Raw genomic sequence first — 23,007 nt, 5'->3', positions numbered from 1 at the left:
TCACATGACAATTTACATTGACTGATTAACCTACCAACTGTACGTCTTTGGACTGTGGGAGGAAACCCATGCAGTTGCAGAGAAAATGTACAAACTCCTTACAGGCAGCTGTGGGAATAAAAGGAAGCATGTAATGTTGAGACTTTATAAAGCACTGGTGAGGCCTCACGGAGTATTGTGAGCAGGTTTGGGCCCCCTGTCATAGAAGGGATGTGGTGAAATTGGAGAGGGTTCAAAGGAGTTTCACAAAAATGATTCTAGGATTGAATGGCTTGTCATATGAAGAGCGTCTGATGGCTCTGGGCCTGTATTCATTAGAATTTAGAAGAATATGGGGTGACCTAATTGAGGCCTACTGAATGGTGAAAGGCAAACACGAGGAAATCTGCAGATGCTGGAAATCCAAGCAACACACACAAAATGCTGGAGGAACTCAGCAAGCCAGGCAGCATCTATGGAAAAGAGTACAATCAACTATTTGGGCCAAAACCCTTCAGCAGGACTGGAGAAAAAAAGATGTAAGGCCTTCATAGAGTGGATGTGGGGAGGATGTTTCCTATGGTGGGAGAATCTAAGACCAAAGGGGACAGCTTGAGAATAAAGGGACGTCCTTTTAGAATGGAGATATAGAAGGAATTTCTTTAGACAGAGAGTGGTGAACCTGTGGAATTCTTTGCCACAGGCAGCTGTGGAGGCCAAGTATTTATGTATATTTAAGGCAGAAGTTGATAGATGCTTGATTGGCCAAGACATGAAGGGATACCCGGAGAAGGTGGGAGATTGGGGCTGAGAGGAAAATTGGATCAACCATGATGAAGTAAAGGGACAGACTCAATTGGCCAAATGGCCTAATTCTGCTCCTACACCTTATGGTCTTCTGGTCTTGTATTGAAAGCAAAAATTGATAGGCTCTTGATTAGTAGGGGTGGCAGGATGTTGAGGCTCTTAGAAGGTCCAGAAGAGTTTACCAGGATGCTGCCGGATAAATCCGAGTTGTTTTCTGTGGAGCGTTGGAAGCTGAGGTGAGATCTGATAGAGGTCTACAAGATTATGAGAGGCATAGATAGAGTGGACAGAGAGTATCTGTTTCCCAGGATTGAAGTGTGTAATATCAGAGGGCATGCATAGAAGCTGAGCGGGTTGGGGGGGGGTAGGTTCAGTAAGGATGTGAGGGGTAAGTGTTTTACTCAGAGAGTCATGGATGCCTGGAATGCACGCCTGGTATGGTGGTAGAGGCAAATATATTCGAGGCTTTTAAGAACCATTTAGATTGGCATTTGAATGCGAGGAAGGTGAAGGGATAAGGATGTAGTGTGGTAGGAGGGATGAGTGGGTGTTTTTGATTTGCTTTTTAGCTGGTTTGACACAACATTGTGGGCTGAATGGCCTGTTCCTGTGCTGTACTCTATGTCCTATGTTCTGTGTTCTTACTTAGCCATGATGAAATAGCGGAGAAGACGCAGTAGGCCGATTAACCTAATACTGCTCTTATGTCTTACGATCTTGTGGTCTAACTGAGTCAAATTACGTAGTACTTGATTTGATTTGTGACCTTTGTATCTGGGTAAATTTTAGTTTAAGAGTTCTTTCTGGCCTCTGTAATGCAGCTGCACAGCCTGTTATCCAGCTGGCTCTTTTGGCGAGTCATGGAAGAATGTATATAGAAACCATTTGTTCCCAGATTTTTGCTGTGAAACAAGCTGTGAGCTTAGAAATCAAAATGTGTCCATTGGTGAACATAGGTCCTATTCAGACATTTCATTTCAACTGATTACTTCTCATGTTCCTGCACCAGAAGTTTATTTTATGCAGCGTGTTTCCACTGAAGCAAGAAGTATTCTCATGTATGGCATGAAGAGATCCTTAAAGTGGCATGCAGCTGGAAATAACGTCAATCTAATAGGTCATCAGCTTTTAGTCTGAACGCCTGAAGGGGCGTTATTGTTCTTCCATGCTGTTGCAGGATAGATCAATTTGAGCAACAGCTGCTTTGATAAACAAGGCTGCCATTGACCACGCCGGAAAAGTCTCCATGAAAGCCAGCTTCTTAATCAATCTTTAAATCAATGGCAAATTTACTGATGCAATGGTCGTCTCTGAGCCAAGAATCACATCTGTTCTGAAGCATTTAGTACATGTGTTGCTAGGAACACCCTGCTCTTAAGAGCGTACAGTGGCAGTTACTTTGTGTATGAAATGGCACTTACTGTGCTGGAAATTATCCCAATTTCTGGCACTTCATTAATATATTCACATAATCTGGCTCAGGTGAGAATTAAACACCCCTACTTTTAAAAATCAGATGGGTTAAATTTGCTTAATCCAGTTGCTGTCAAAGAAAATTGAATTAAAAATGCACTAATCACTGCATTACATAATTTACAGATAATTTGCAGGGGGAATAACACACTTAAGTAAAATCTTAACTTGCAAAAATATGGATGAGTACCAATATTGGCAATGCTAACATTCTTCTATTGTGTTCAATAAATATCTTTACAGCCACGCTGCTGAAAGTGAACCAAGTCTTTTATCCAGGTAATATTTTGAAGGTGTTAGATCCTCTCTGCTAGGGCATCAATGCGAAGCATATTAACAAAGAACAATTAATTAACACTTGCGGGTGATTCTACTTTTACCTAAGGATGTGAGATCAGTAATGATTGAAAATGAGTTGTTATAGAGTCACAAAGAAGTACAGCACAGAAACAGGCCCTTTGGCCCATCTAGTCTGTGCTGAGCCATCTAAACTGTCTACTCCCATCAACCCACACTGGGGCCATAGACCTCCATACCTCTACCATCCATGTACCTATCCAGACTTCTCCTAAACATCAAAACTGAGCTTGCATGCACCGACTTGCACTGGCAATTTGTTCCACACCCTCACGACCCTCACAAGGTCCACAGTTGTATTCTGGGACAAACTATGGTGACGTTATCAATGCCCCGTTGGCTTTTTGCTTTACTTTCCTTGTCTTGAGTAGACTGCGGAAGGTATTCCTGTGTATTGATCCACCATGGCAACATGTCTTCCTTGTTTCTGGGAACAGTATTGTGGTTTCATATCCTTCAGTGCTTTTTCACTGAAGCCACATTTACTCAATCTTTACAAGCCACAATTGGGTGTCCCCAGCATTTTCTGTTTTGTTTTCAATTCTCCTGACTATCTTCGTGGTGTCAGTTCGGAGGACGTGCATTACTAGGCAGAGTTGCAAGGCTTGTACGGGTCCCAGTGACGGCTGTTTTTGGCTGATTTTTTTCTCTCTCCCAGAGGTGTGTGCTCCTTTGTCATATTAGAATCAGAATCAGGTGTATTATCACCAGCATGTGTCGTGAAATTTGTTAACTTAGTGGCAGTACAATGCAGTGCATGATAATATGGAAAGAAAAATAAATAAAATAAATCTAATATTTATAAATAAATGCGTGTGTGTGTGTGTGTGTATGCAACCTTGCCAGGCCTGGGCCCTGGAGAGTGAAGACTTTCCAGGCGCAGATCCATGGTCTCGCAAGACTAACGGATGCCTTTAATTTTAAATATATATATATATATATATATATATATATATATAAAACATAGTTAGATTAAAGTAGGACAAACAAGAATAATTTTATAAAAAAGTGAGGTACTGTTTATGGGTTCAATTGAAAGGTTGTATTGAAAGTAAGTAACATGCAAAAACTCCAATTAATTCAGCAGCTGGGTAGAAAAATTAGAAGATAATTTCAAAGCTAAAAATCTTATTGATTTTGTTCATAGGTGCAAGCTGTGGGCAAAATTTAAAGTGAATGGGTTTTGGGCTATGGTCGGTGTGTGCTAGAAATTAAACATTGTTTCTATTATTAATGCTGTGGAGATTTTTGGAACAGTGGAGTATAGATGCTTTTCTTTCACAACCTGCTATCACTTGGACATTTAAATTAACTTGTGAAAACAAGCATGAAAATAGACATAGCTGAGCAGTTAATGTACGAGTGTTAAAAAAAGTTGGAGGCCATAGGAACAACAGACAATCTGCTGGAAGCCACGGAAACTCAGCTGTGCAGCAGTAATTGTTGGGCATAATATGTCTCTTGCTTGCTCCATTACAGGGCCGAGTGCTCCAGTGCATATTTGTATCATACTATCAGTGGCGATTTGATTAAGTACCTCCTGTGCCTGGTAAGTGGCTGCTGAGTGTATGTTCGTGGTCTTCTGCATCTGCAGTCCATCCACTTCAAGGTTTGACGTGTTGTGAATTCAGAGATGCTTTTCTGCACACCACTGTTAGCTACCTGGACTATACCTCGTCCCACCCTGCTACTTGTAAAAGCGCCTTACCCTTCTCTCAATTCCTCCGTCTCCACCGCATCTGCTCTCATAATGAGGCTTTTCATTCTCGAACGAAGGAGGTGTCCTCCTTTTTCAAAGAAAGGGGCGTCCCTTCCTCTAGCATCAATGCTGCCCTCAGTCGCATCGCTTCCATTTCATGCACATCTGCTTTTACCCCATTCTCCCGCCACCCTTCTGGGGTGGGGTTCCTCACCTACCATCCCACCAGCCTCCACATCCAGCACATATATCTCTGAAACTTCCGCTACCTCCAACTGGATCACATCACCAAACATCTTTCCCTCTCCCCCCACCCCTCCACTTTCTGCTTTCCAAAAGGATTGCTCCCTACGCGACTCCCTTGTCCATTCGTCCCTCCCCACTGATCTCCCTCCTGGCACTTATCCTTGCAAGCAGAACAAATGCTACACCTGCCCCTACTCCTCCTCCCTCACTACCATTCAGGGGCCCAAGCACTTCTTCCAGGTGAGGTGGCTTTTTGCCTGTGGGGATTATATACTGTGTTCGGTGCTCTCGGTGTGGCCTCCTGTATATCAGTGAGATCTGACGTAGATTGGGAGACCGCTTCACTGAGCATCTACGCTTCATCCGCCAGAACAAGTGGGATCTCCTAGTGGCCACCCATTTTAATTCAACTTCCCATTCCCATTCCGATATGTCCATCCATGGCCTCCTCCACTGTCGTGATAAGGCACTTGGGTTGGAGGAACAACACCTTATATTCCGTTTGGGTAGCCTCCAACCTGATGGCATGAACATCGATTTCTCAAGCCTCCCCACCTCCTTCTCCTTCTGTCATGTTATCTCCTTGCCTGCCCATTGCCTCCCTCTGGTGCCCCTCCCCCACCTCCTTTTTTTACTTTCTTCCATGGCCTTCTGTCTCTTTCAACAATCAACTTCCTAGCTCTTTGCTTCATCCCTCCCGTTCCAAGTTTCACCTATCACCTGGTGTTTCTCTGTCCCCCCACCACCTTTCAGATCTACTCCTCGGCTTTTTTTCTCCATTCCTGCTAAAGGGTTTCGGCCCCAAACATCGACTGTATATTTTTTTTTTCCATGGATGCTGCCTGGCCTGCTGAGTTCCTCCAGCATTTTGTGTGTGTTGCTCGGATTTCCAGAATCTGCAGGTTTTCTCATTTGCCATTGTTATAATGCCTGGTTACTGTCACCTACCTTCCTGTCAGCTTGATCCAGTCTGGCCATTTTCCTCTGACCTCTCTCATTAAAAAAGGTGTTTTTGTCCACAGATCTGCTGCTCACTGGATGGTTTTTATGCTTTTCGCACCCTTCTCTGTAAACTCTAGAGACTGTTGTGCGTGAAAATCCCAGGAGATCAACAGTTTCTGAGCTACTCAAGCCACCCTGTTTGGCACCAACACGGTCAAAGTCACTGAGATCACATTTCTTCCCCATTCTGATATTTAGTCTGAACAACAACTGAAGCTCTTGACCATGCCTGCATTCTTTTATGCATTACGTTGCTGCCACATGATTGGCTGTTTAGATACTTGTATTAGCAAGCCGATGTACAGGAATACCTAATAGAGTGGCCAGTGAGTGTAGGTTGTTGTGTTCGTTGTATTGGGAAGGAGGCTAGCGAATGCAGCTGATGTCTACTGAAAGTATGCAAAGCGATTAGCTGATGATATCAGAACTATTGCAAGTTTGTTTTGATGTCACATGTTGTAGAAAATTCAGCAATGCAGTTGAAACGATATGTTAACCTTACGCAGGTAAATGCGCTTCCAGCACTGGAAAGGACCTCCACAGCTTGTTTAGAGTGATTATTATGAGTTATAACAGCATAGCAAGTAAGAACATAAGTGGGTATTCACTGCCTCAAACATGCTCAGCTAATAGCTGATCTACCAGTCCTCATTCCACTTCCTAGCCTTCCCCTTTTCTTGTGTCGTCTTTCCCCATAACCCTTCCTGATTAGGATGTTATCTCTGACTTCAATGCACTCAGTGACTCCAATCCCACAGTTCACTGTGGTAAGACATTCCTTGGACTTCTACTGCTCTGAGAGAAAAAATTCTTTCCCAGCTTGATCCTGACTGGACCTCTTTCCTGATATCATGTCTTCTGGTTCTGGATTCTCCCAGGAGAAGAAATATCCTGTCAGCATTGAGCCTGCCATGTCCCTTATGAATTTTATATATTTCAAGATGATTTCAGCTCTAGTGAACAGAAAACTAATCGGCCAAACATTTCCTATAATACTGATACTCTGCCCTCCCATATCAAGAATAATATCAAGGATAATTCCAATGAACCTCCTCTATTTTAATATAATATTATTTTAATTTGGGACCAAAGCAGTTCACAGTAGTCTAGATGTGGCTTGACAGAGCCTCCCACCACTCAGGTCATGCTCTCTTCTTCCTGCTGCCATCAGGAAGAAGTTACAGAGGCCTCAGGATAAACACCACCAAGTTCAGGAACAGTACAGCACAGGAACAGACCTTTTGGGCCACAATGTTGTGCTGAATGTTAAACCAAATTGAATTAGTAATCAAATGACTAACTAATCTCTTCTGCCTGCACAATGTCCTCATCCTTCCATTTTTCTCACTGTGGTGGGTGCCTGTCTAAACGTCTCTTAAAAGTCCCCAACATCACTCCAGGCAGCTCATTCCAGGCACCCACCACTCTGTTAAAGAAAACGTGTGTTTCACATCTCCTTTGAAATTAACCTCCCCCCCCCCCCACACCTTAAATGCATGCCCTCTGGCCTCCCCTGTCTTCCTCAAGCCCATTTTGGCACATTACCCCTCAACCATCTGGCTCGTGAATCAGAGGGGATAACTTCTCTCAATTTCACTTATCCCATTAATGAACTGAATACTTGTTTATTATTTTTATTTTTTTTCTCAGCTCAAGCTGGCAAAACCTGAGGTATGGGCATAGCCAAGCACACTCACTTTTCAATTGCTAGGAACTTTCGGACTATCCTAGTGATATTTAGTTTGTGACTTTTGGAGATTTGCATAAATATTGCTGTGTAGGCCTAATTGTTTAATGCTATTGTGTAGTGATTTGGGATGATACTAGTTGTAGATATTACTAATGGGACTTCTACAACTAGTAAAATGTATACCCTGTTCATATGCCATAGTCTTTCAATTTCCTCTTTTAATTCAGCATATTTCTGGTATTTTTCACTTATTGATTTCTGTATGTTGTGTGTCTTTGAAGTAGCTGTATCTGTTTAGTAAGTTTATTCTGTAATATATCCGGGTAGCTATTATGGTTTGGTTGTAATATAATTTGTAGGACTCTGACTCTAAATCTAGATCAGACTTGTATTTTTCATAAAGTATGGTGTCTTTTATGAGTTTGTATTTTAAAGCAAGATTATGGTGAATGATGTTTGCCACTTGATTGTGTCTGTAAAAGTAATCAGATTGAGTTAAACTGCTGTAGGATCCTGTAGTGTGTTGGATTGTTTCTGGTTTCTCTTGATACTTCCTGCATTTATCATTTGAATTTGTTGGTCTTTTATCATGTATCTTAGATAATTTTTTGTGTTAACCACCTGGGGCTGTATTGCAATAAGGAACCCCACTATTTCTGGGAAGAGGCTCAGAGCCAGGCGTTTGATGCTTTCTTGTTGACATGTAGTCTGCTCAGGTCATGAGGATGTCTTCAAAGGAGGATCATGCTCCTCCATTGGTTAACATTTTCTTCTATAGTGATAATTTCTTCATTTTTCTGGATTCTGCTTTCATTTAAGTGTAGTAGTGTGTACTTCTTATCAGAATTACATGGAGTGCTGAACCCTGCTTTCATTGATGAAAATGTAACTTAGATGTTTAATTTGACTGTTAGGTACATTTTTTTACATCTTGTTATTCCTCTCCCTCCTTCTGTCCTAGGTAGTGTTAATCTAAATGTGCTTGAGCATACATAGTGTTTTCTAAAATTTGTAATTTCAGTTCTTATTTTGCTTTGTGAGTTTTCCAGATCAATTTCAAGCAAGATATTATGCCAAAACTATATTATTATGGGTGTTACTGAAAGTGTTTATTGCCTTTGTTATATTTTTTCTTTTTAGCTCTGTTTGACAGATTTTCTTAAGCCTTGAAATAATTCTGTGGAAAGCTTTCCCTTTATTGTACTGTGATCTTTGCTTGTTGTTATCCCAAATATTTATTTATGCTTCCTTTTTTTAGTTGTATAGTTTGTTGTCTGTTACACTGGTTGTCTGCCATGTCAGTGAGGTCTTTCAATGATTCTATTATGAGTATTAGATTTATTGAGTTTGCCTGCAAGAAAATGAATCTCAGGGTTGTATACAATACGGTGACATATGTACTTTGAAAGTAAATTTACTGTGATCTTTGAACGTTGACAAGTGCCTTGTATGTTTGCTATAAAATTCCCTTACATTTATTCACAAATCCCCTTGAAATGAGGACGAAAATTCCATTTGCCTTTCTTATGTGCTGGTTTTCTCTGTATAGTGCCCAAGGACACCCAAATCCCATGTGCTGCAGCTTTTGCAGATTTCTCCCTTTAAATAGTGACCTATTATTATTTAAAAGAACAAATGATTTGTCAAAGAAGTAAATAGTTCAGATATTGCCATTATTGGAAATATTATGCTCAAAGGAAGAGATGTTATGGAAAAATGGATTGACCTGCACTGAAAGAAGAGACAGTGACAGCAAATTAAAGAGAGTTCACCTACTCATCTACAGTAGAGAGTGCCAGTACCAGTTCGAACTTACAGTCTAAATAGTGTTGGGCTTAACTCTTGAACGAATGGTCATAATAAGAACACTGGATTTAGGAAAGAATGAAGTCAGTAGATTAAAGTAGTTAATGTGGTGGACATCTGAATTAAAACAAAGCAAAACAATGAAAATTCTACTTATGTTTTACATGTGTTTGTGTGGACTACCTGTAAATATGGTCTGAGGTGCATACTCAAAGGTATCACAGCCTTATGTTTCACGCCGCCTTCTCATTTGAAATATATTAATAGTGATCAATATTTGTCCAGTGCAATCTACATATTATACCGTGGTCAGGTTTTGCGTTCCAGATTTAAACTAATGTCATGGCTTCAGTTTTCGGACTGTTAACACAAAAGTTGTGCGGAAGCCATTTTTGAACAGCATTTGTTCCCTTTGGCTATCTGGATTGTTTCACTTTGTTCTAAGGAAAATGTAGATCAAAGTAAATTGTATTATCAAATTATACAAATGTCACCCTATACAACCATGAGTTTCATCTTCTTGAGGGCATACTCAACAAATTGACAAAATAATGACGATAACCGTACCAATGAAAGACCGCCCAAATGGGATGTTTAACCAGAGTGCAGAAGACAATACACTGTACAAACTACTACTACTACTATGTCGACTCAGGCCTAGGGGGCCGGCGTCAGGCACGATGACGGACTCTCTACTTCTCCCTCTCCCTCATCAGTGTGTTCAGTTCATCTACATTAGCCGCGCTGCTGTCTTCTAGGAGCGTGTTGACCATAGTCTTGGGAGGGCGCCCAGGGTTCATCCTCCCGTGCTTGGGTTCCCATATAATGACTAGGCTGGCAGGTAGCTCGGGGTGGTGTAGACAGTGCCCCGCTAGTTGCAGTCTTCTCGCCTTGATTTTAGTGGTGAGCCTCGGTAGGTTGTTATAGAGCTCGATGTTCGTCATGTGCTGTTGCCAACTCATGTCAAGAGCCATCCGGAGCATTCATGTATAGCAACCATCTATAGCCCTTCACATCATCTTGGTGAGTGTCCACGTCTCACAGCCGTATGTGAGAATGGACTCTCTGACTGCTATGAAAATCCTTTTTTTAAGCCCTCTGGCCAGGTTCGACTTCCAGATTTCCTTCATGTCGTTCATAGCCCTCCACGCCAGCGCCTTCCGTATCTTTATGTCCTTCTCCGAACTCATCATTCTTGGCCCGAGGTACTTGTAATCAGAGACTTACTTAATGGTATCATTCTCTACGGTCTCGAGAGTACCTTCGTTGCAGTTAAACGCCATGTACTCTGTCTTTTTAGCGTTTAGGTGAAGTCCAACTTTATTGTACTCAATTTCCACTTTTGTCAGTAGCTGCTGTGCTTCCTCCATCTGGTCAGAGAGCAGGACTATGTCATCTGCAAAATCGAGATCTGTGAGCGTAACTGGTCTGACCCTTTTGGCTTGCCCTGGTTTTATGGTGAAACCGATCTTGTCATGATCTTTGGTAGCTTGATGCAGAGCGTAATCAAGGACGATTATATAGATGTAGGGTGCCAGAGTGTCTCCTTGCAGCAAACCAGCTAGGAGCTCAAACACTGCTGTTTCTCCGTCTGGTGAAAGCCAAAAAGAAAAAAACAATAATAATGAATAAATAAACAATAAATACTGAGAAAATGAAATGAAGAGTCCTTGAAAGTGAGTTCATTGGTTCTGGGAACATTTCAGTGATGGGGCCAGTGAAGTTATCTTCTTTGGTTTGTCATGTACCCCGTGATGGTTTAAAGATCCAGCAGAAATGGAAAACACTTTGGAGTCCAGTATTGCTATTAACTAATGGTATTTATTAGTAACTACGCAATACAGTAATATAAATGCAGATATATAAAATAGGTTAGCAATTATTTTATGTATATATGTGTGTGTGTGGAAATATATGAAAACCAAGCTCCTTCATGTCTAGGGGTAAATAGGTAGTCTTACGATGATGAGTAGAGTTCAGCTCAGTTCGTGATATTTAGTTGAGTAGTGATGGAGAGAGAGAGAGAGGGAGAGATTCGAGTCTTCAGGTGAGCTGACGCCATCGATCTTCCCGTTGTCCTCCGAAATCCTTTAGAAATCACCGACTGTGACCACAACAAAGGGGACCGTTCTTCTGTGGTGGAATTATCAACCCACGCGGGTGTTGGACACACGAATAACCCCCCACTGGTCACACCCTTTTCACCCTACGAGAGCCACTGATCGATCCGCTTGATTAATCCTCCAAAACCTACCTTTTCTGTGGGCACAACAAAGCTCATTCAGTGTCCAAAACCATGTGTCTCCAGGTCTAACAGCTGACCTTCTACTTATCTCACCGTGCTGAATAGTAGCTGTCCATCAAGCGGCTCCTCCCTTCTCTCTCTGTAAGAACTTGGAAGCTGCCAGTGTCCTTGAAAATGTGTAAGCATACCGTGAGCAGTCTTCGCCTCTCTCTCTCTTTTTGACAAGGTGTCTGGTGTTGAACAGCTCTCTCTCTCTCTCTGTCTCGTTTCAAAAGCACAGTTCATAGGGGTAATTCAGGACCCTGTCACATAAGAGTCTGATGGTTGATGTTCCTGAAACTGGTGGTGCGAGTCCTGAGGCTCTTGCAATTTCTTCCTGATGACAGAAGCGAGAAGAAAGCATGTCCTGGGTGGCGGGGGTCACTGATGATGGATGCTGCTTTCCTACGACAACACTCCATGTAGCTGTGCTCAATGGTTGGGAGGGCTTTACCAGTGATGGACTGGGCTGTACACACTACTTTTTGTCACATTTTCCATTCAACGTACTTCAAACAAATAAGGAAAAATGAGCACAATTCTTGCCTGGTGTGTTTACCTTGTTTTGGTGAGCTGTCATTATGTCTTACAACACAACAGATGGGATTTGCGACATGTACGTCCCAAGAGATTGGTTCTTCTTTACATTAAAGAGGTTCTGGTATCACTTTCAATTTCTGATCTAAGGAAGATAGAATGATATCTTGTCGTTCCATGAGTTTGTTCAACACAATGTTAGTAAGTGATTTTTCACTGACAAAATATTTAAGAGCTAGTGAGGCATTTTGAAAATGTGGTGCAGTGCTGAAAGTGTACTGCAAGGCTGATGTTGCAGCTTGGACTTTTCCACAAAATTAGCACCTTTCTGGATGCTTGACTGATAAATATAAACAATGTGTGACACCAAATGATTTATAGTTCTGGTTCAATTTGAGGTTCAGCTTTAATTGTCGTTGAACCATACACGTGAATACTGCCAAACAAAACACTGTTCCTCTGGGCCCAGGGTGCCAAACACCTTGTCAACAGTAACATACAGCACAGGGCACAAATAGCACATTTAATTACGAGGGCTGTAAAACATACAGTCACAAAACAATAGAGCCCAAGTCACTGAGTGTCATGGCCCGTAGATTGATGGTACGTGGGACTTTGTCCTGGAGTAACGCTTCTGTGAGAGAAAGGCCGCAGCAGCCCACATCTCACGCTAGTGCAGCTGCAGTTGAATGTAATTCAGCTTGTCTTCCACCGAGGGAACTCTGGAGGGCAGCACTGGTGGGAGGGGACAGCTCCAAACCCAGCACTGATGCCCACCACCCCACACTACCTCTGGTGGCACTGCAGCAGGCGACCCCATGGCATGAGGGTCCGCCCAGGTAACGACTGAGCTCACGTAGCTCGCCCACTGTTGGTTTTGCCAATAAATCAGTGAACTGGGCTTTTCTAATGCCCAACACTACTTTTCCAATGTCCAACAGGATCTTATGATCACAAGGAAAATGCCCAGGACAATCATTTGCATATTTGTCGGACCGCTCATCCATCTCCACACACCGCCTCTCTGCCCCTCGTTTGGTGACTGTAGCAGACGGTCATGTGGTGTGCAGCAAGTCGAGCTCCATCTCCATCCAGCAACTCACAAGGGGGATAGACCTGTAGCACCTGACGTTCTTAATATCAGCTGTGAATTGTGGTCGTAAAATAGATGCAATGGTTGAAAAATTACACCTTTGTTTGGACCCAGGGAGGCAGCTGCAACCAAGTGCATCGCCATTTTACCAGAAATTGCACCTGAATGAATGTATCTCCACAAATGCTATATGATTTTAAAACTAACTTGTAATTGAGTAATAAAGCTCTTAAGGAATTTACTGTGAGTTTTAAGTCTTCAAGCAGCCAATCCTAATGAAGTGTCTCAACCAAAACGTCAACTATCCATTTGGCTCCATGATGTTGCCTGAACTACTGAGCGGCTGTACCTTATTAGGAATTTGAAGAGATTTGGCATGTCAACAAATACACTCAAAAACCTCTATAGTTGTACTGTGGAGAGCATTCTGACAGGCTGCATCACTGTCTGGTATGCAGGGGCTACTGCACAGGACCAAAAGAATCTGCAGAAGATTGTAAATCTAGTCAGCTCCATCTTGGGCACTAGCCTACAAAGTACCCAGGACATCTTCAGGGAGCAGTGTCTCAGAAAGGCAGCGTCCATTATTAAGGACATCCAGCACCCAGGGCATGCCCTTTTCTCACTGTTACCGTCAGGTAGGAGATACAGAAGCCTGAAGGCACACACTCAGCGATTCAGGAACAGCTTCTTCCCCTCTGCCATCCGATTCCTAAATGGACATTGAAGCTTTGGACACTATCCTCACTTATTTTAATATACAGTATTTCTGTTTTTACACATTTTTTAAAGTCTATTCAATATACGTAGAGACATAGAAACATAGAAAGTAGGTGCAAGAGTAGGCCATTCGGCCCTTTGAGCTTGCACTGCCATTCAGTACGATCATGGCTGATCGTGCAACTCAGAACCCTATACCTGCCTTCTCTCCATACCCCCTGATCCCTTTAGCCACAAGGGCCTTATCTAACTCCCTCTTAAATATAGCCAATGAACTGGCCTCAACTGTTTCCTGTGGCAGAGAATTCCACAGATTCACCACTCTCTGTGTGAAGAAGTTTTTCCTCATCTCGGTCCTAAAAGGCTTCCCCTTTATCCTCAAACTGTGACCTCCTTGTTCTGGACTTCCCCAACATCGGGAACAATCTTCCTGCATCTAGCCTGTCCAATTCCTTTAGAATTTTATACGTTTCAAGCAGATCCCCCCTCAATCTTCTAAATTCCAGAGAGTACAAGCCCAGTCGATCCAGTCTTTCATCATATGAAAGCCCTGCCATCCCAGGAATCAATCTGGTGAACCTTCTTTGTACCCGCTCTATGGCAAGAATGTCTTTCTTCAGATTAGGGGACCAAAACTGCGCACAATACTCTAGGTGTGGTCTCACCAGGGCCTTGTACAACTGCAGTAGTACCTCCCCGCTCCTGTACTCGAATCCTCTTGCTATGAATGGCAGCATACCATTCGCCTTTTTCTCCGCCTGCTGTACCTGCATGCCCACTTTCAATGACTGGTGTACAATGACACCCAGGTCTCGTTGCACCTCCCCTTTTCCTAATCCGCCACCATTCAGATAATAATCTGTTTTCCTGTTCTTGCCACCAAAGTGGATAACCTCACATTTATCTACATTAAATTGCATCTGCCATGAATTTGCCCACTCACCTAACCTATCCAAGTCACCCTGCATCCTCTTAGCATCCTCCTCACAGCTAACACTGCTGCCCAGCTTCGTGTCATCTGCAAACTTGGAGATGCTGCATTTTATTCCCTCGTCTAAGTCATTAATATATATTGTAAACAACTGGGGTCCCAGCACTGAGCCTTGCGATACCCCACTAGTCACTGCCTGCCATTCTGAAAAGGTCCCGTTTATTCCGACTCTTTGCTTCCTGTCTGCCAACCAATTCTCTATCCACATCAATACCATACCCCCAATACCGTGTGCTTTAAGTTTGCACACTAATCTCCTGTGTGGGACCTTGTCAAAAGCCTTTTGAAAATCCAAATATACCACATCCACTGGTTCTCCCCGATCCACTCTACTAGTTACATCCTCAAAAAATTCTATGAGATTCGTCAGATGTGATTTTCCTTTCACAAATCCATGCTGACTTTGTCCGATGATTTCACCGCTTTCCAAATGTGCTGATATCACATCTTTGATAACTGACTCTTAACATTTTCCCCACCACCGATGTCAGGCTTACCCCGGTTTCTCTCTCCCTCCTTTTTTAAAAAGCCGGGTTACATTAGCCACCCTCCAAACCTCAGGAACTAATCTAGAATCTAAAGAGTTTTGAAAAATTATCACTAATGCATCCACTATTTCTTGGGCTACTTCCTTAAGCACTCTGGGATGCAGACCATCTGGCCCTAGGGATTTATCTGCCTTTAATCCCTTCAATTTACCTAACACCACTTCCCTACTAACATGTATTTCCCTCAGTTCCTCCATCTCACTGGACCCTCGGTCCCCTACTATTTCCGGAATTGATATACTTACTGTAATTGATATACTTATTTATTTATAATATTTATTTATTATTATTATGTTTATTTTATTTATTTATTTTTTTCACTCTCTTCTGGATTATGTATTGCAGTGAACTGCTGCTGCTAAGTTAACAAATTTCACATCGCATGCCGGTGATAATAAACCTGATTCTGATTCTCCAGATCTTCTGTGTGTTGATTCAGGTTTCCCGCATTTGCAGTCTCTTCTGTATCTTCAAAGTTCTCTTTTCAGAATTATGGTATTTAACCTTCAGAGACAAAAAAAGGCAATAAGTAGATACTATAGAATATATTGCCATGCAAACAATTTTTAATACATAAATCAAGGCCGTGCATACAAAGAGTAAAGTTTAGGCTTTGGTGTTTGTTGACTCTTCATTGAAGAACAATATCAACAACCAGAAAGAGGTCTTCAGCAGCTAAATAATGAACACAGTAGGTAATATTTACAGCCCAAGAGTTACTGTGCCCCACCAATTCCTCACACAGCTGGGAGAGTGTGCTCTTTAAAGCCTGGTCCATGCTGACTCAGCTGTTGTGCCCATAATGATGCCACCTCATTGGCCAAGTTGTACAGAGCATTTTAAACCACCAGCAACTGAACGGTGTGATGTATGCACATGTGTCTGAGCAGACATATTATAGATAGCAGTATTCGGCAACGTGGTTGTTAGCACAGTGCTGTTACAGTGCCACCGACCTTGGTTCAATTCCTGCTGCTGTATATAAGGAGTTTGTACATTTTCTCCGTGACTGCGTGGGTTTCCTCACACATTTCAAAAACGTGCAGGCGGATTAGGAGGTAAATTGGCCACATGGGTGTGATTGGGCAGTGTGACCTCACTGGACCAGAGGGCCTATTACAGTGCTGTAGCTCTAAAACAATATTTTGGATGTACTATAATTAATATACATGTTTGACACATGCATGTTGCACATTAAACAGTGATTATATTTATTGAAGGACTCTGCCTTACTTTTCCAAACCATGTTCCTCCATACAAAACACTTCATGAAGCATTATAAACCCCATTTTGAGTGCATTGTGAAAAAGTGAAGGTTGAGAGATTAATGAATATTGGGGTAGTAAAATGGGATTCCTTGGCCGTAGTATTGTTCAGTAGCTGGTCTCTACAATGTTCTGTATAATGTTGGCTTATGAGGTGGTAGCTTTATGGCCTTACATTTAAGAGGCCAAAATTGTGAAAAATGCTTTTAAGGCAATTCCATGACATGTCAAGCTGACCACCGATATGCAACATAGCCCAAGCATAGCAGCTTTCAGGGTACATTGGAGAGGAGGAGACTGGCTAGTTTCCAGCGTCTGAAATGGTGTAATTAGAATAGCAATAGCATGAACTTGTGTACTGGCGTGAGTATTGACTTCGACAGCTAGGATGTAATATCCAGACCAACGGAGGCCTATTATCATCATGAACTGGATTCTTGTTACATTTTACAGTTTTGATATTTATTTCTAAAGTACTATATTAAATAAGCACACTAATTTGTTCAATATAACTAGGAATATCTGACAAATACTTTTGATGTAAAATTGCAAACATTAATATTGTCAAATAAAACTGTGCCTTGAGTTTATTCTTTACCGTCAAGCTAATAATGATGCAAAATGTGAATATTGAGGTTTTACAACAAGCAGTATTCAAATTGAAAGCATTGCAGCTGTACCGCAGCACTGCCATGTAACAAATGGAAGAGCTGAGGGATTTTCATTTGAAATTCTTGACCCCATTCCCTAGACAGCACATGGAAGTGCACAAGATAAAGGCTTTCCTACACAATTGTTGACTCCAGCTAACCCAGAGGGCTCAGAAATCGTCTGCGCAGGGAACTGATGAATTACATATGATTGATTCTAAATATGCACTTGGAATGAGGACAAATCAAATTTACAATTGTAATTTAAGAGGGATCTTTGTCAGTTTTGTCATTTCACCTTCAGATGAGGGGAAGCTTGCTGTTAATTTGCAATCTACTATCAAATAATGATGTTTAGAATTTAAGTTTGTATTCAAGTTTGTGAAATGGAAAATCTAAATTTAAATAATTATTATTGAAAATCGTAAGTAACTTTAGATTATTTATTTGCAACCAAGAGAAAATCTGCAGATGCTGGAAATCAAAGCATCTCACACAAAATGCTGGAGGAACTCAGCAGTCCAGGCAGCATCTATGCAAAAAAAGTACAGTCGACATTTTGAGCCAAGACTCTATTTATTTGTAATAATATTTGTACTAAAATTACTAATACTATTAATAAGGGCAGCACGGTAGCGTAGTGGTTAGCACAACGCTTTACAGTACCAGCGACCCGGGTTCAGTTCCCACTGCCGTAAGGAGTTTATATGTTCTCCCTGTGACTGTGTGGGTTTCCTTGCACAGTTCAAAGGCCTACCAGTTGGTAGGTTAATTAGTCATTGTAAATTGTCTTGTGATAAAAAAAATCGGAGGATTGCTGGGCGGTGTGGCTCGAAGGGCTGGAAGGACTATTCCGTGCTGTAGCTCAATAAATAAATACAAATTCAAGACATTAAATGCAAATCTAGATCTTTCACTGAATTTATGTTGTGAAGTATAAAATGTAATCACTGTACATACAAGACAGTGGATAATTTTTTATGCTGAATGCATGTAGTTTTATGTTTAATATGTTCAGAACCTTACTTTGGCCATATCAAATTTTAGTTATTGATGCATCAAAATATCTTCAGAGAGTATTTTGAAAATTTCTGGGCAAAGGATAACCCTGCACTTCATAATGATTCCTTAAATTAATTTGAAATTAACAGAAGAAATTAATTTGGTCCATCTACTCCACACCGTTACCTTATAGAGCAATCTATTTGGTCCAGGCTGCTACTCATCCTGTGTAGCGAAACATATATTTTCCCCAGGGCGTCTGCCCAGTTTCTTTTGAAAGCTCCGAATGACCCAGTTTCCACCACTGGTATAACTACTGCTTTCTAGACCATAACAAATCCCAGCTTCTAGAGTTCTTTTGCTCATTACTTCGAATCTTTGAACCATGGTTTATTCACACCTTCATCTAATAGAAACAGCTCTCTGCTTACTCTTTATACACAGTCTTATACAACTCTGCCAAATAATTTGATAGGTGCAGTTAAGTGATTGTGTTTGAATTCTTGTTGGAAAATTTTTACCAGTAGATTACAATAGAGGAAAGCCCCATATCCCTTCAGTAGATGTGATGTGCTTTAAATGTATAATATGTACCTTTCATTTTGTATAGATGGTGATATGAGAATATTTTTAAAACATACTATTTTTTCCTGCCAACTGGATTTTTCAAGGACAATTTTTGTCTTTATTTCACTTTTGATTTGGTTAATGTTCTACTTAAGGTCATGTTTGTTTATTCTGAACTGTTTGATTTGAATCATTTACTTATCCAGAAGGCTCATCATTCCTGACTGTTCTCAAAACCTCACACCAACCTAATTTCACCCTGCATTACAGTTGAGTTTTCTGATTTATAGCAACATGCACAAAATGGTGGAGGAATTCAGCAGACCGGGTAGCATCTATGGATAAGAGTATACAATCGACGTTTTGGGCTGAGACCCTTCTTCAAGACAGAAGAAGGGTCCCGGCCTGAAATGTCATCTGCCTGGCCTGCTGAGTTCCTCAGGCACTTTGTGTGTTGCTTTGGATTTCCAGCATCTGTAGATTTTCTTGTGTTTGTGTTTCAGATTTATACTTTGTTTTGCATTAGATAAAATGTTATTATTTGAATGTAATTATTCTTGCTGAAGTTACTAAAGCATGCCTAAGAAATAATTGTAGTGTGAATTTGTGTCCTTATTTTGCTCATCTGAAAAGAGGAGAGGCTGTCAAAGTGTTGGGATGGACGGTTGACGGACTCGAGATTACGGTCTCTGGGGGCTTCGCTGTCGCTTGCTTGGAGGATGGTGGGGTTGATGCCTTTGCTGCTGTTTGTGCATGGGGGAAGGGAAGAGCTTTCGGGTTCATTTATTCTTTGGGGTTTTCCTTCTGTTTCATGGGTGTCTGTGAAGAGTAAGGATTTCAGGTTGTGTACTGTATATGTTCCCTGGTACCAACACTGAACCTAATTATGACTCTTTTCAAGAAAGGCGAGAGGACAGATTGTGGTATTTTTAGTGTGCTTTCTTTTCTGCACAACACAAGCAAAGGAACAGGGATGGAAGAACAATGAAAGTGATTTGGCTATGTTCACTGCTATCATAAATCTTTGGCAACTAAAGTTCCAAGCAACTAAACTTAAAATGTGGAGCCTCAGTGAAATACCAAGGAAGTGCTAAACTGCTACATTACCTTCTGCTGGATGAGATAGTAAATCACATTTGCTTCTTTCAGACAGATGTAAAAGATCCCATGGCACTATTTGAAGAAGTGTAGGAGCGTTCTCCTGGTATCGGTCCAATATTTTTACCTCTTCAGCACCACTGACAGTTTTTGTGAGGATTTATCTATTGCTATTTCTGGGACCTCGTGCACATGTTACAACAATGGCAGTACATAATTTATTTCATCCCTGCTTTTTTTTTTGGTCCTTTAATTAGCGGTCTCTTCATCTGGCTAGGAACTGGAGTGCAGGCATGGAGCCATGTATTAAAAATGCTGCTGCCTTAGGGAAAGGAGTAGACAAATAGGCAGGCGTAACAAATAATCGAAACTTTTTCTTTTGCTATTGTAATTGAAGAAAAAGTGGGAGTCATTGATAGGTGAATAAATAATGCTGTTTAGTCACATCCATCTTTAAATGCTGTAGGACAAAAGTGTGTTAACAGCCACATTCACGTGTTCATTCATATTTCAGCTAGTATCTTTAAAGCCTAGCCCAGGTAAAAGACCAATGCTGGTATCTAGGATTAACATGGGAAGATGGTTGGCATTGACATGGTGAACTGAAAGGCTTGGTTTGGTGCAAAAATGCTACTCTTTTACATGGTTGATTCATAACTTCATGAGCTGCTCAGCTACTTTCGATGCAACAGACAAAAAGTGCTGGAGGAACTCAGCGGGTCTGGCAGCATCTATAGAAAAGAGTAAACAGTTGACGTTTTGATGTTCAGGACTGAGAAGGAAGATAAAGATGCCTGAATAAAATAGTTGGGGAGGGGAAAGAAGTTAGCTGGAGAGTGATAGGTGAGGCCTGGTGGGTGGGAAAGGTCAAGGGCCTGAGAGAAAGAGTCTAATAGGAGAGGAGAGTGGACCATAGGAGGAAAGGAAGGAGGAGCAGACCCGGGGGAAGTAATAAGCAGGCAAGAAGAAGAAAAAGGTCAGAGTGGGAAATTGTTTACTGTTAGGAGAAATCGATAATTCATGCCATTAGGTTAGAGGATACCCAGACAGAATATAAGAAGATGGAATAATATAAGATGATTGAGGGTGGCCTCCTCTTGGCACAAGAGAAGGCCACGGATCAACACTCAACACACTGCAACAGGAATGGGAATGGGAATTAAAATGTTTGGCCACTGTGAAGTTCTGCTTGTGGCGGATGGTGCGGAGGTGCTCGACAAAGCAGTGTTCTGTGGTAAATTAGTCCAAAATACCAGACTGTAGATGTGTGTCAGGAGCTTGGAGGTCCAGCAGAGAAAATTACCAGAACCATTTTAGGCTAAGGGACCTAATGTGAAGGAATAGAAAAATGGGAACATGCTCCACAGACCAGAGAAAAAATAAGGAGAAATTTAATAAAATAGCTCTGAATTATGTAGGATTTTTCTAGAGTGGATAAGGAGAACTTTTCATTGGCTACTGCTTTCAGAGAGATCAGAATCAGGGCTGTTGTCACGGGCATATGTCGTTAAATTTGTTGTTTTTGTGGCAGCTAAACAGAAATACTATGTTACAATAAGTAGTGCAAAAGAGGAATACTAAGGTAGTAAAAAATACACACGAGAAAATCTATAGATGCTGGAAATCTAAAGCAACACATACAAAATGCTGGAGGAACTCAGCAGGTCAGGCAGCATCTATGGAAAAGAATAGATAGTCGACGTTTTGGGCCGAGACCCTTCTTCAGGACTGAGAAGGATGTGGGAAGATGTCAGAATAAAAATGTAGGGGAAAGGGAAGGAAGTGAGCTGGAAGGCAATATGCGAAGCCAGGTGGGTGGGAAAGGTCAAGGGCTGGAGAAGAAGGAATAGTGAGGTTGTGTTCATGGGTCATGGACCATTTGGAAATCTGATAGCAGAGGGTATGAAACTATTCTTCAGGCTCCTGTACCTCCTCACAGATGGTGGTAATGAGAAGAGGACATGTCCCAGATGGTGACAGTCCTTAATGATGGAAGCTACCTTCTTGAGATTCAGGACAATTTGCAACAGAACCAGAGAGAAGAGAAGAATTCTTTGAGCAAAATAGTTTTGAAGGAAATGGAATACGTGCTCATACAGAAATAAGGGAGCTATAGAGAAAATGCAAAAAGGTGGAATTAATTGGATGGCCCATGAGAAACCTAGCCGAGAGGCTTAGGATGAAATGTCTTTTTTTTTAAAGGGAACAGATTCATGAACTCTTTTTCATCAACAAAGTGCACTATTGACATTAATCTCAGTGTTCACTGTCAAATGATTGAAAACATACTGTATGCCTGAGGAATGGATTAGTAAGTTCAGGACTCTTATTTAAGAAAAAAAATCGTCTTCAGAAAATGTTCACTTGATGGTGAGATACATCTGCATGTGCATGAATTCTGCTCAAGGACCTCAAAGATGCATAGAATATGAATGTGATTGGGCACTTGATCACAGCTAGTAACCTACAGTTAAATTCTACACCTTTCTGATTTGCAGAAGAGCATGCTTCTGGTCTCTGGTTTAAGTAACAGAGTAGAGAGTTAGTTTAACTCAATCAGAAAAACACAGAAGATTCCGTAGATATTGGAAATACAGAATAATGTACACAAAATGTTGGAGGAACTCAGCAGGTCAGGCAGCATTAATGGAAATGAATAAACAGTTGTTGGTTCGGGCCAAAACCCCTCACCTGCTGAGTTCTTCCAGCATTTTGTGTGTACCTCGTGTTAAAGTTCATCTCTTGCCCTCCAGCATATTATATTTTTATAAAACTTGTGACATTTGACACCAAGCATTTGAAGGAAATATTAAGACTGGTGAGCAAAGCCATGGTCAAGGGGGAGATTTTATATCGACTGACATGTACTGTAGATGATTGACTGTAATAACTAATCTAGTGTTTGAAATGAAAGAAAGCAGCCATTTCCTTAAGAAAGTTCATGTTTTGTCAATTATTTTGTTATCAGAAAATTATCCAGACATTAGGGCTGATATTAATAGTTAGTACAATGCTTTACAGTACCAGTGAGCCAGGTTCAGTTCCTGCCCCTGCCTGTATGTTCTCCCTGTGACCACATGGGATCCCTTTGGGTGTCTGGTTTCCTCTCCCAGTCCAGTGACATACTGGTTGGTAGATTAATTGGTCATTGTAAATTGTCACGTGATTAGGCTAGGATTAAATTGGAGGATTG

At 41.4% G+C, this 23,007-nt stretch overlaps 1 protein-coding gene across 11 annotated transcripts in view; it reads left to right on the top strand.

Moving 5' to 3' along the window:
* LOC140202572 (suppressor of tumorigenicity 7 protein homolog) overlaps nt 1–23,007 on the top strand; it is a 205,620-nt gene that overhangs the window by 43,776 nt on the left and 138,837 nt on the right. The window contains exon 2 of one of the 11 annotated variants that reach the window (XM_072267594.1): nt 4,096–4,165. The exons of the other annotated variants lie outside the window; for them this stretch is intronic. The gene's annotated coding sequence lies outside the window, so the exon portion shown is untranslated. The remainder of the gene's footprint in view (nt 1–4,095; nt 4,166–23,007) is intronic. 11 annotated transcript variants of the gene reach the window in all.

Source organism: Mobula birostris, chromosome 9 (assembly GCF_030028105.1).
Source record: "Mobula birostris isolate sMobBir1 chromosome 9, sMobBir1.hap1, whole genome shotgun sequence".
Classification (NCBI taxonomy): Eukaryota; Metazoa; Chordata; class Chondrichthyes; order Myliobatiformes; family Myliobatidae; genus Mobula; species Mobula birostris.
Note: the sequence above shows the minus strand (reverse complement) of the source record. Positions and strands in the feature narration are given on the sequence as shown.